This window comes from Parasteatoda tepidariorum, chromosome 8 (assembly GCF_982258835.1).
Source record: "Parasteatoda tepidariorum strain Cologne lab strain chromosome 8, Ptep-v5.0, whole genome shotgun sequence".
NCBI classification, from domain to species: Eukaryota; Metazoa; Arthropoda; class Arachnida; order Araneae; family Theridiidae; genus Parasteatoda; species Parasteatoda tepidariorum.
Genome location: NC_141762.1, coordinates 12,931,974 through 12,943,026, shown reverse-complemented (window position 1 = coordinate 12,943,026; position 11,053 = coordinate 12,931,974). Strand labels below are relative to the sequence as shown.

At 30.2% G+C, this 11,053-nt stretch overlaps 1 non-coding gene across 1 annotated transcript; it reads left to right on the top strand.

Annotated features, from left to right (window-relative positions):
* Positions 1-10,689: 10,689 nt before the first annotated feature.
* Positions 10,690-10,762, top strand: TRNAK-UUU (transfer RNA lysine (anticodon UUU)). The gene has a single exon. It is a non-coding gene; the product is annotated as a tRNA-Lys (tRNA).
* Positions 10,763-11,053: the final 291 nt, after the last annotated feature.

Genomic DNA, 11,053 nt, shown 5'->3' with positions numbered 1-11,053 from the left:
CAAGGAAAGTGACTGTGCTCAGGGAGTAATTGGGATTTAAATTATTTGAAAATCCAATGGAAAGGAGAACTTGATGGTGGTCAGATGACAGGTCGTAATAACAGTGCAAGGCCATGGGAATTTTCATGTCAGTAATGGTCAAATCGAATATTTCTTGTTTATGGTTATGCAAACAAGGAAAGTGACTGTGCTCAGGGAGTAATTGGGATTTAAATTATTTGAAAATCCAATGGAAAGGAGAACTCGATGGTGGTCAGATGACAGGTCGTAATAACAGTGCAAGGCCATGGGAATTTTCATGTCAGTAATGGTCAAATCGAATATTTCTTGTTTATGGTTATGCAAACAAGGAAAGTGACTGTGCTCAGGGAGTAATTGGGATTTAAATTATTTGAAAATCCAATGGAAAGTAGAACTTGATGGTGGTCAGATGACAGGTCGTAATAACAGTGCAAGACCATGGGAATTTTCATGTCAGTAATGGTCAAATCGAATATTTCTTGTTTATGGTTATGCAAACAAGGAAAGTGACTGTGCTCAGGGAGTAATTGGGATTTAAATTATTTGAAAATCCAATGGAAAGGAGAACTTGATGGTGGTCAGATGACAGGTCGTAATAACAGTGAAAAGCCATGGGACTTTTCATGTCAGTAATGGTCAAATCGAATATTTCTGGTTTATGGTTATGCAAACAAGGAAAGTGACTGTGCTCAGGTAGTAATTGGGATTTAAATTATTTGAAAATCCAATGGAAAGGAGAACTTGATGGTGGTCAGATGACAGGTCGTAATAAAAGTGCAAGCCATGGGAATTTTCATGTCAGTAATGGTCAAATCGAATATTTCTGGTTTATGGTTATGCAAACAAGGAAAGTGACTGTGCTCAGGTAGTAATTGGGATTTAAATTATTTGAAAATCCAATGGAAAGGAGAACTTGATGGTGGTCAGATGACAGGTCGTAATAAAAGTGCAAGCCATGGGAATTTTCATGTCAGTAATGGTCAAATCGAATATTTCTGGTTTATGGTTATGCAAACAAGGAAAGTGACTGTGCTCAGGTAGTAATTGGGATTTAAATTATTTGAAAATCCAATGGAAAGGAGAACTTGATGGTGGTCAGATGACAGGTCGTAATAAAAGTGCAAGCCATGGGAATTTTCATGTCAGTAATGGTCAAATCGAATATTTCTGGTTTATGGTTATGCAAACAAGGAAAGTGACTGTGCTCAGGTAGTAATTGGGATTTAAATTATTTGAAAATCCAATGGAAAGGAGAACTTGATGGTGGTCAGATGACAGGTCGTAATAAAAGTGCAAGCCATGGGAATTTTCATGTCAGTAATGGTCAAATCGAATATTTCTGGTTTATGGTTATGCAAACAAGGAAAGTGACTGTGCTCAGGTAGTAATTGGGATTTAAATTATTTGAAAATCCAATGGAAAGGAGAACTTGATGGTGGTCAGATGACAGGTCGTAATAAAAGTGCAAGCCATGGGAATTTTCATGTCAGTAATGGTCAAATCGAATATTTCTGGTTTATGGTTATGCAAACAAGGAAAGTGACTGTGCTCAGGTAGTAATTGGGATTTAAATTATTTGAAAATCCAATGGAAAGGAGAACTTGATGGTGGTCAGATGACAGGTCGTAATAAAAGTGCAAGCCATGGGAATTTTCATGTCAGTAATGGTCAAATCGAATATTTCTGGTTTATGGTTATGCAAACAAGGAAAGTGACTGTGCTCAGGTAGTAATTGGGATTTAAATTATTTGAAAATCCAATGGAAAGGAGAACTTGATGGTGGTCAGATGACAGGTCGTAATAAAAGTGCAAGCCATGGGAATTTTCATGTCAGTAATGGTCAAATCGAATATTTCTGGTTTATGGTTATGCAAACAAGGAAAGTGACTGTGCTCAGGTAGTAATTGGGATTTAAATTATTTGAAAATCCAATGGAAAGGAGAACTTGATGGTGGTCAGATGACAGGTCGTAATAAAAGTGCAAGCCATGGGAATTTTCATGTCAGTAATGGTCAAATCGAATATTTCTGGTTTATGGTTATGCAAACAAGGAAAGTGACTGTGCTCAGGTAGTAATTGGGATTTAAATTATTTGAAAATCCAATGGAAAGGAGAACTTGATGGTGGTCAGATGACAGGTCGTAATAAAAGTGCAAGCCATGGGAATTTTCATGTCAGTAATGGTCAAATCGAATATTTCTGGTTTATGGTTATGCAAACAAGGAAAGTGACTGTGCTCAGGTAGTAATTGGGATTTAAATTATTTGAAAATCCAATGGAAAGGAGAACTTGATGGTGGTCAGATGACAGGTCGTAATAAAAGTGCAAGCCATGGGAATTTTCATGTCAGTAATGGTCAAATCGAATATTTCTGGTTTATGGTTATGCAAACAAGGAAAGTGACTGTGCTCAGGTAGTAATTGGGATTTAAATTATTTGAAAATCCAATGGAAAGGAGAACTTGATGGTGGTCAGATGACAGGTCGTAATAAAAGTGCAAGCCATGGGAATTTTCATGTCTGTAATGGTCAAATCGAATATTTATGGTTTATGGTAATGCAAATCAGGAAAGTGACTGTGCTCAGAGAGAGTAATTGGGATTTAAATTATTTGAAAATCCAATAGAAAGGAGAACTGGATTGGTGGAAATCGCATTCTTAGTTGGCATAGAAATTGCAGCATACCCAACGAGAAGATTAATATTTTGTCCATTATACCTTTTATTATCTGTGATACTTGAAGACAAAAAAAGAACAGTTATAACTATTTAAACAAACACAAAATGGAAATTAAGAGCAATTTTATAACATACGTAAACGAAATGTTGATCAAAATAAAAATTCGTTAATTGATCGTAGATAATTATGTATATCAATATTGTAGGATAAGTCTTGCTAATTTTATTCCTGATATAGGGATCAAGGAGTGGAAACCTAAAAATTCCGCCTGCTTCAGAGTTTTAATTAATCGATAGTCATATGGCAGCAACGTATGACAAACAAATGTGCCATAGAAATATATTACCATATTTTATAATAGAAAATTAGAAAATACGAGATGAACAAACAAATATTTAGCACAGCTCATAGTTTGAAGCATAAGTTGAAGTTAAGTTCAAATTTTGCAATAATTGCAATCCAGTGAATGAATTTTTTGGTTTTTTAGAAAAATTGAAAGTCTAATTTTAAAAAATCCGTAATGTAAATTTCCGTACAATTTTGAAAAATAATATTTTAATTAATAAAATAAAATTTTAGATATATATTTCTATAAACGTCTAATTTTTATTATCGTTTTCTAAGTTTCTATCTAAAATATTAATTGCTAATAAGCCACATTGAGATATATTGTTGCTGCGTTTATTAGTGCAAAAGTTAAAAGTTATTGACTGTATTCCTTATTTAAAAAATATGCTTTTATATTTTCCTAATGCTCTGATATCAAAGAGTAATCGAAAAACCAAATTAAAATATTGATTTCTATGACATTGTAGCAGCAGACGATACTAATAAATAATCGCAGGTTATTAAAAAAAGAAATTTCATCATCAATTAAAATAAAGAGGAGGGATAACGATAAAATAAATGTTACTGAACTCAGTACACACTTTTGACTTTTCAGTTACCTGCGCTCACTAATCAATTTTTCAATGGAAAAGCCGAATTCTTCTTATTAAGTAAACAAACCTGCTGTTCTTTATCGAAATTTGAATCGTTATCGAATTGTTATTTGCAATCGTCTGCTAAAAAAGAATAATGTTTTTCCCATCTTAACTCTTCATTGAGTTTTATCAGCTGCAGTTGTAACGAAAGGTCGAAAAGAACGAATGATATGGGGCAATTGCCTTCTCTAGATTGACTTTTTATTAGTTTCCAAGGAAATCAGGATCAACGACCCTTTTACCGCCTTTGAAAGAAAATTTGAGATAATTCTCGAAGAGAGCGGTAAGCTAACTGATAAAATGAATACGTGGGGGGATACAACACTTCATTTCTTATCGTGCAGATTGTCAAATGAACATGACAACGGGAAAATCATAAATAGGTGACAAACACCTTTTTAAACAAGATAAAACTTTTTAGAATACAACTATGAAAATAAAATTTTAAAAAGTCGCGAATTGTTTGATCTCATGAATGAAAAAAAAATGAAATAAATAAAAGATTTATTGTTTCACTAGGGTTATATAGTCTGTGTATTGTTATATTTGTGTATTGTTTGTAGTCTTTTATGCAAATATCAATCATTTAGCAAATAAAAGTTATCCATTTTGTTTTTAAATAAAAGCAATAAATATATGTACAGTATGTTAAGAAAAATCGAATATTAAAAATTGCATTTCTCAGGATTCGACCAATTTCACTCAAATTTTTTTATTTTGCCATGTTAAATTTCATTTTTTAAAATGATATAAAAAAATTGTATAATTAAAATTTTTTCGTCAATGTTCGAATAAAATATTAAAAAAATTATAAATATATAGTAAAAGTTATTTTTTACGTAAAATTATCTTTGGATTAAAAATATTATAATTTTGAACAAAAATGCTTCAATTCTCGAAAAATTTCTTGAAATATCGTGAAATATGCAAAAAAGTAAAATTAACTTTAAGGGCTTCGAATTTCGGAAAGCTCTCCTCACTTAACTATGGGGAGCATATTTTTCCCAGATTGTGACTACTCCCTATATTTTGGAATTCAGAAACCCGAATCCGTTGGAGAAAAAAAAAATGTTTATTCTGGGAAAGTACGTTTTTGTGTCTGAATTCGAAATTTAACGTATCGTCTGCATTAATTAATTAGAATATTTGAAGTCACCCCCTCAAACCTAACATTGAGTCCCAGAACGTGAAGATCTGATCATTAGAACGAAAGTTATTCAGAGGGGTCTGTTTATTTTTTGCGCGTTGTGCAACATATCTATTATCAAAAACTACATAACCTTTTGTGAGGTAAAATATAATTGGACACTGCGCCATTCTTTTTCTATTTTTTCCCCTTCACCTTTTTAATGCGTTGGCTTAATAAAAAATCCTCCTTAAAAAAATTTAAATTTTTTTTTTTAAATAAATATATTTCAAAAGAATTTTCTAATACTCTATTTATACTTTCTTGAAAATGAGAACAAGGCAAAATAATCAAGATACTGAAAATAGTTCTTGGATTATAAAAGAATTCATTTTACAAGACTGTGCATACTTATTATTATGTTTGTTTGTTTCCTAACGGAAATTAAGTTATTCAAATTTTAACATTGAACTGAAAAACACCGTGAATAAATCACAAATCAATTACATTAGTGGACTTACTATAGTCAATCGAATCGTATGTGGACATACTATAGTCAATCGGTTCTCTGGACAAGAACCTTCCCTCACTGTTTAAACACCAAATGACATTAGAAAAATAAAGAGATAAAGACGTGCAAAGTGGTTTAACCAATCAGAACAGAGAAACAAGTTTGAACAAGTTAATAAAAATAAAAGTGGTAAAAAACAGGAGTGAGAGCTTTTGGCGGGAACCCAAGGGACAAAAGATAAAATTAGAATAGATTTCCATTCATTGGGAAAGGGTGGGATATTAAAAAGGTCGTTAACTGAATTATTAGAATTTTTCAAAATATAAAGTAAGATTCCCAGGAATCAAGTTCGGTCGATAAAGAGCAGTGTTGAATGATTTTAGAAGAAGAAAACTCAGACCTATGATTCGAATTAAAACTACGTAAGGCGATTGAAGATCATTTAATATCTGATATTTGGTCTTATCGTATTTCGTATGCAATATTTCTAAATAAAACTATTTTATTTCTTTCATTAGTAGCTATTATTTTTTCATGACAATAGATTTTAAAGTGTTGTTTTTATGTACCACTTTTACAAAACTAAGCATTTTCTAACTCGATAATAATACTTCCAGTTAAAACCTTAATGTCTGAGTAGGCTGCCCACTATAACATTTAAAATGTGTCAGTCTTACTATTATTACGTATTCAATTTTTCTGGAAAAAAATAAACAAAGATATTTTATTTTCTCTTGTAATAGTTACAATTATTTTAACATAGTAATTAATTTTTGAATAGGCTGTCCACTGCAACAGATGGTCAGTTTCAAATAAATAAGATATTTTAACGAAATTTGAATTTAATGCTAAAATTGATGTTTCTAAATAAGCGTAAAAAATTTTGTTTTCTTTTTGTGGTGGTTACTATTACTTTTTATAACAATTAGTAATTTCCGGGCATCTGTATAACACTTTAACAAAGCAGAACGTTTCCTTCAGCAGAGAGGTCAAAAATATCTCTACGTTGGCTATTTACTTCCAATACTTGAACCAGGTGTCCCCTTGTTTTCTGGGTTCTGTTAAAAGTTACAGGGCTACGGAATTGGAGATTGATAACCGTAAACCCAAAAATGGCTCAGCCGTTCAACGCCAGTTCTATAATAAAACGTATAAAAAGCACGGAGAAGAAAAAGAACATTAATTCTAACAGAAACTGCATTTTGTTTCCTTTTGTGGTAGATTGATTCTTAACTGCCAGTTAAGAATCCAATCAGAGTTGTAATGTAGCAGGCCTCCACGTGATGCAACCTGGACAAAGATAAATCTGTTACATTTCATAGAGCGCGAACTTGGAATTCCGGATTAGTCCCCCCCCCCCCAATTCTTAACCTTCCATTAAAATATCATTATTTCAAAAATAATTTCGTTTTTGATGAACACTAAATAGATCTCTTTAGAAAACTTATTTTTAAAATTTATTTATAATAAGATTTTTGTTAATATATTTATTAGCTTTTAATGTTTCGAATTAAAAATTTTTCTGATACCATTTCTTTCCGATATTTGATTTCTTTGTAACGGAAAGCACAAATGGTTAGTTGCATTCATGCACCTTCGTTTTCTTCCATAAAAAATGTTTGATATCTTTCCAGTATGCGATCTACCCTGGGACTAAAATAGGATATAAAAATCTATAGAACTAACTTACTTTACTGTGTAGTTACTTTATGGATCGACAGGTAGCACCACTAGATGTATTATTTCACAAATTTTTTCTCTTCCGTCGTTTTTTCGCTTTTTCGACCCGGTATGAGAGACAATCGAGAAATTTAGGTATATATCATTCATAAAATAAAATAAAAAAAGTGTTTTTGTTGTTTACATTTTATTTTTATTAAATTATTATTTTATTAAATTTGTTATTTTATTAAATAAAAATTATGTTTTTTTAGTTAATTTTTAAAAACTGATTTGAAATGTAACAAAAATTGAAAACAAACTTACTTTCAAAACAACTTACAAAAATTTAATTGTGAAGTTATTCAGTTAAGTAAGATGGCTCACTTCTCGGGATTCCAAATGTTTTTCTCGCTATTATTTCAGCACATTATTTATTTATTTATTTTTTTCGAAATTTTCCGCTTCTCTATGCATCTCTGTGCAAAGAATAGATTTTGCAAAGAATAGATGATATTTTTATTACATCATTTTGTAGCTATTTTATAAAAATTGCAATCCATTTATTTATATTATTTATTGAATATTTATTACATTATTTATTAAGAAAAAAAGGTTAAAATAATTATTAAAGTATTATAAACTAGAACAAAGTTATAGAAGTTTCATAACGGTGAAAAATTTTATGTAAAGTCCTATTTTTGGAGTCAAATATTATTTTAGCACCAATATCTTTATTGTGTTTTAGAGAAACAAAAATTTAGAAAATGATATTTTTTTTATCCCACTGTACAGTGCGCAAAAAGAAAAAAAAAAAAACTATATAACTTGTGATTTAATGATTAGATCTTCACGTTCTAGAACTCAATTTTAATAGTTCGAGGGGGTGACCTTAAATTTGCTAATACGTTAGTGCAGACGTTATTTCAAGCTACGAAATCAGACAAAAGAGCGTGCTTTCTCTGAATAAGAACAATTTTTTTCCCGAATGACAATTATATCTGATCTTCAAAATATAGGGGGTAGCTGCAATCTGGGAAATATAGTTCTGATATGGTCAGGGAAACGATCCAAAGTTTAGAACCCTTAATATTAACTTTATTTCTTGAGTATTTCAAAATGTCTCGAGTCCTTTTTAAGTTAATTGAATTATTATTTTTTTTATATAATTTTATAATAGTCCAAAAAAAAACTATAAATTCTAAGCTATACAATTATTTACATCATTTTAAAGAGCGTAATTTTAAATTTGCAAAATACATAATTTGAAGGAAATCGGTCGAATAGATCAAGAGAAATTGAATTTTATAAATACGACTTTTTCAAAATTTGATTTTTGAGAAACTATTCGACCGATTATGCTTCAATTTTATATTTCTCCATTTTAAATTGTATTCCTTAAAATTGTATTCCTTAAATTGTATACCTTATAATTCAAATTTGTTTGACTATTATTAAGTGAAATTATGAAAAATAATAAATATTTACTAAAAGTTATATTTTGCTAAATAATATAATAATATAATTATCTTTTTACTAACGAATTTTCTGATGTTGCACAAAAAGTTTTCAACTCTCTTAAAAAGTTCCCTACATTTTGGAGGTCCGAAACCCGAATCCGTCAGAAAAAATAAATGTTTATTCGAAGAACTTCTTCGAAGAAAGCAAGTTGCTGCGTCTAATATCGTAACTTAAAATATTGTCTACACTTATTACTTAGCATATTTGAAGTTATTAAGATTGAAGTTATTAAGATTGAGTCCTAGAATATAAAGATCTGATCAGATCAGATGTTATTCAGGGTGGCTCGTTTTTTATTTTTCGCTCTGTTCATACACATACCCCTCAGGAATAATTACAAAATCTATGATTTTATTTAAATATATTAAAATTGCCAATTTAAATTAATTTAAATTGCTTTAAGGAATTTAGATTGCCCACTAAAAGTAAATAGCTCAAAAATAAGTACAAAAAGGACATAATAATTTTGTTGTAATGTCCTTATTTATTTTTTTATTTTATGAATTATTTCTTCATTTAGTTAGTTTTTATTTATTTTTTTTTTCTTTCTTACTTCTGCTTATGGAAAATCTTTTTCTTAAAAACGTTCAAAATTGGAAATTATTGTATTGATCTTTTATTTTAAAATTTATTTGAGCATAAATTTATGAAGAAAAGAAATTTAAAAAAATTTAATAGCAAACAATTTGAATACAAAATATGTAATTGACCATTCAAAAATAATAATATAAATGTGGAATGTTTTTGTTTCATATAAATTGTCGGAACAATTTTAAAACATTCACATTGTGCTATTTTTGTATTTACTTTTATTTATCATATGATTTTAAAATAAAATGGCAAAAATAATTACTAGCCCACCATTTACACGAGACAGCACTTGCAATGAAAATTACACTTTTTTAACATTTTTGAGAAGAAAAAAAATTATTTCAATATAGTTAGTGTCGCCATCTATTGAATTATGTAAACAAACAGTTTCATTTAGTCAAATAATGTATTGTGCTGCCATCTATGTAATTAATTTAGTTTTTAGACTAACAATTTTACAGAACTAAGAACTTGGAAACTTTCCTTCCTAAATTTTAAAATTATTTTCTAAAAATTCCCACTTTTGCCAGTTTTTTTAACAGTTATCTTTTATTTTCATCTTTCTTCAAGAACATAATTGAGACGTATGTTATGGTCGAAAAGTTTCTTTAAAAAGGAAAAAAAAACTAAACTAACACTATTGCAAAGAGTAATGGGATTAATTAGATTTTTTACTTTCAACCCCAGCTTTCTCTAATTTAACTTTTAAAGATGAACTTATTTTTGAATTTATAACAAACTATTTTTAAATCTGCTTTCTTTTTACTTCAAATTTGAGACTCTTAATTAAAGTTGTTGTTGTTGTAGTTCATTTACGTCGCTCTAGAGCTGCACAATGGGCTATTGGCGACGGTCTAGGAAGCATCCCTGGGGATGATCCGAAGACATGCCATTACAATTTTGATCCTCTGCAGAGGGGATGTCATGTCACCCCCGCTTCGGTAGCCCGACGACCTGCACGCGAAGTCGAGCACTTTACGGTAGAACAGTTTAACGAGGACCAATACCGCACACCCTCGGTCCCTACACAGACTGATCTAAGTGGTCACCCACCCGCACACTGACCGCAGCCAGTGATGCTTGACTTCGGTGATCTGCTAGGAACCGTGTCTTAGCGACCAGTCCACTACGGAACTTTAATTAAAATAATCATAGATCAGAGACAAAATTTAACTGAATAAATTCATTCTCTATAAACAAAATTATAATTTAGCATTTTGCGTTTTTAATTAAATTTTAATACTCCATCACTTTGAAAATCATTTAATAAGACCCGTAACAGATGGCGCCACATATACTACTTATTACAACTGAAGTTTAAGTATTATAATAAAAGAAATTGCAAAGCATTTTCTTAAATTATAAAATGTATCGATGTCCCTTTCAATACGAATAAAAATAAAATACGCCTTTAAATTACAAAATATAAAAGAATTTAAGAAACGATTGAAAAATTAAATTGGGATTAACAAAGTACGAGAATGGATAAACATTTTTATGAAAGCATCAGTTTGTTTCTGTAGCCTCGGTTTCAAATTAAGAGTCAGCACTTAAAAATATTCTTTTTTTTTTCATAATAATTTTTATCTGATTGCTTGAGCCCGGATAGCTCAGTCGGTAGAGCGTTAGGCTTTTAACCTAACGGTCCAGGGTTCGAGTCCCTGTTCGGGCGGAAAATATTTTGCTACTGAAATATCAACGGATGTTTCACAATACATAAAATACATCATAATACATAAAATAAAGCTTGTAAGGAAAGTAAAAATGAGTATTCAATTGGCAGGACATTAGAAAATTCACCTTTTTATTTATTTGTTTATATTAGTTGACGGCGATTTTCTTTCGTGTTCAAGAAAGTAGTTGGATTTACTTGAATTACCTGCATTACAGAAAAGTACCTAAAAGTTTAAAATGAAGTAGAATTTACTTTCTTAAACAAATAAATAAGTAAAATAGCAATTTT